General features: G+C 42.8%; 1 protein-coding gene and 1 long non-coding RNA gene across 2 annotated transcripts in view; both read right to left on the reverse strand.

Moving 5' to 3' along the window:
- The window catches only part of glmna (glomulin, FKBP associated protein a), a 458,443-nt gene that overhangs the window by 354,878 nt on the left and 100,066 nt on the right, over positions 1–3,499 (reverse strand). The window lies entirely within an intron of this gene.
- The window catches only part of LOC104943254 (uncharacterized), a 158,699-nt gene that overhangs the window by 81,814 nt on the left and 73,386 nt on the right, over positions 1–3,499 (reverse strand). The gene's annotated exons all lie outside the window — the stretch shown is intronic.

Here is a 3,499-nt window from a genome sequence, read left to right on the forward strand (position 1 = left end):
CGCCCCCCCGAGGGTCTCCGACACTTTTCAATTCTGGCTTAACACCGTCACCATGGTTACCACTGGCTGACATCTCTGGCAACGGCAAATAGAGTGACCACAGAGGAACATTTGAGTCGACACTGGCAGGGTCTGAGAGCGTCGTCACACAATAAAGACCTCAGGGCACGAGGGAACAGTCACTGAGAGCCAGATACATTCAGAGCAAGTGAAGAACTTCATGGACAAACACGGCCGCGGGTGAGAAGGGGAACGCCGCTGGCAGGGTGTCCGTCTCCAGCTGGCATATTGTGGAATGTTAATTAGGCCTGCAAAGACAGGACACCTCCATCTTAAATGTCACATCCCCATGAGGAGGGGGAGCAGAGACGGTTTCGTTGACTTCTGTCAGGCGAAGGCTGTCGGGTCTGTTTGCCTTCCCGCTGACAATTTATTTTCTGTTCTCTTAACCCGAGCATTTTCTCTTAACATTCTCCTGCTCCTTCACTCGGTCCTTCTGTTATGCTGTTTACTCTGTGATGAATGGCTCTATTTCAAGTTGAGCTTTTTTTCTTCTTTTAGCTGGAATAGATTACAATCTGCGCAATTGTGCGGAAACAAGATTGATTTTGCTAAAAAAAACAGAGTGAAGGGGGCAGCGAGAGAAGAGGTAAGAAAATGCAACAGCACTTCAATCTAATGTAGAAAGCCATTTCTTTGATGAAGGCTGTTTAGACTGCGATGTCTCTTGTGAGAAAAAGGTCTTGAAGCCAGGAGAGGGGTGTAAACACATTTGGCCGTGGTTTGTAATAAGACATGACACAGTGAGAATACTGTGGCCTTTCAGATGGCAGGCCTCGTTATCAGGCAGCTTTCATAGCCTCACAGAGACTCACATAATGGGGCATCAGTAATGAAGGGCTGGACAGGAGACCTGCTGAAGCTTAATGCCAGAGCTCGCTCTAACCGAGTACATTTAACATCGAATGTGCACAGTGTGTGCTTTTACCGCCGACATGAATCACAAAAAGTTCCATTGTGAGAAACACTTTTCTTAATCAGGTGTCTGGCTGTGCTGGTTACCGCCATGCTATTTTTCATTATTTATACTTAATGTAGTGTCTAAAGAATGGCCCACGGTTACAATTGAATATTAAGCAAGGGCTAAAATTACTTGAAATAATAATTGCCTCGCTCAAAATTCAACAAAAAAGTAATCACTGGGTGGATTGGAAAATGAATCCTTCCTGCTGAGGTGAGAAGACGACTGTGGTTTTCCAACATGGCCGTTATAATGAAAGCTCTAGTTTTTTTTAATAATCTATGATCCATTCGTTGCAGGAATGAAAAAAAGGTCTTGTTTAAGAGAAGGCAAGGTATAGGTGGAAGATGGAGGGGTAGTAGTAGGCGTTATACAATACATCACAAGCCTTCAGCTCGCCTGTCCTCCCTCGTCCAGGAGTAAATGCTTTTACATTTTCCAGCTGGGCGCCAGGGGAAAGTGAAAGGAGATGGGAATGAGTGTTTTGGAGCGGTGGGGGGAAAAAAGAAACCTGTCTGGAGAGTTGAACGGTTTACACGCCAGCTGCCAGCTTACGTTTCGTCTTAGTGTCACAATTTGTTGGGGAGCATCACGGACGCTCCATAAAAAAAACGTACTCTCTCCCCGGCAGCCGAAGAGTTGCTAAACGTCACTCATGATCGTTCAGCCATCACGAAGAGAGGGTAACCAGAGATGGGGGGGAAAAGGACAAAAGGAAAGAAATAGAGATACTAACAGAACGTGACAAAGAGGGGGAGGAAAGAGAGAAAGAAAATACTTGTGCAAGCTAATCCTCGTCTCCCGCGGCACGATGACTAACGTGAGGAATGGCGACCGAGCTGCAGAGGTTGGACGCGTCGAGGGATCGGACATGTTTGCTATCGGAGCGATGCGCAAACAACAACAGGCCATCCTGAAGTGTTCCAGTTTATTGACATCTCCGGTTGTGCTGCCATGTTCGCAGTAACAACAAAGGAATACGGAAATAAATAAGTTTGCTTCTGTCAAACTGATGCTGTCTGCAGGATCCACGCGCACTCTCATCTTTCCACCCCCCCCCGTAGCAAAGAGCGTGGGAAAGGCTTTCGGAGCGTCGAGCGGAGGCGGAAGACTGACCCCGACATATCGACCGGCGCTCGCAACGCACATCCTTATGCCTGGTGTGGCCAACTGCCAAATGCAGTTCACTTCAAAATAGAGACTATGGATTATAATAAACCTATATACATATTCCTCAGCACCAGCAGTGAATGTATAAAGAGCAATGTTTACAGAACAAAGAGTTCTTCAGTGATATTCGTTTACTGTAACGTACGTTTATTTATATAGCACATTTCAGACCCAGAGGCAATTCAAAGTGCTTTCCATGATCCTTAACACATGATGGTAGAACAGAGAGCAACACAATAAATAAACATAATGGAATAACATTTTCATAAACACAATGCCATTAATGAGTTATAAAATTGTTTAAAAAACGACATTGTAAATACGGTAAGTGCTAAAACAAGTTAAAAGGCTTCTGGGTAAGCAGCTGTAAAAAGTAGTATTTTTAGCCTCGACTTAAAATAACTCAGCGTTGGTGAAGACCTCAGGTTTTCTGGAAGTTTGTTCCATTTGTGGGGAGCAGCTTCGGCGTGTTTGGTTCTGAGCCGGGGAACAATGAGTAAGCCCGCCCCCTGATGATATCGGAGCTCTCGGGGGCTCGTATGGGCAGCATGTCAGACATATAGTGGGGTCCCAAACCATTTAATGCTTTAGAAGTTAACAATATAATTTAAAAATCGATTCTGTAAGCTACTGGTAAGCCAGTGCAGAGACCTGAGTACTGGGGTGATGTGTTCTACTCTTTTGTAGATTAGACAACGAGACCTAGACCCAATACAATGTGTTTTCTGACTAATTGTAGTGGTAAGCTTGTTTTTGTAATCATGATTATATTCATTTATGTTGAAATTGTAAAGTCAAACAACAACAATCCAAAGTTTAGTTAGCAACGTTATACAATTATTGTATGTCTAATTGGTTGAGAAATCGGAAATTAAATCACAACCATTTTCTTATGATTTGGAGGGTTTATTTTAGATCTACTGCTCCCCCCAAACATTGGTTGATCGAAACAGGAAGTGGCTAAGTTAGCCGTGGGGTCATTGAGTGATTATTCTGATGAATCTGCATCAGGTCATTAGCTGCTAGCATTTTAAGTTTCTACCGCAAGATACAGACAGCATTCAACTTGATTTCATTTCATTTCATACAGAACACAATGGCTGACCTGATGAAGGAGTGAGAACCAAAGCATTGTATAGAAAGTAGGGCTGCTCCATTAATCTTATTTTAAACGCAATTATGATTATGGCTTGCAACGATTACGAAAACAACGTAATCGAAATAAAACGATTATTTTTTCATTATTATTATTTTTTTTTTCAAATTAAATTTTTTTTTTTTATTAGTTTTTCAGTTGAATTATACTTA

This window comes from Notothenia coriiceps, unplaced genomic scaffold (assembly GCF_000735185.1).
Source record: "Notothenia coriiceps isolate Sejong01 unplaced genomic scaffold, NC01 NC01_scaffold00000339, whole genome shotgun sequence".
Taxonomy (NCBI): Eukaryota; Metazoa; Chordata; class Actinopteri; order Perciformes; family Nototheniidae; genus Notothenia; species Notothenia coriiceps.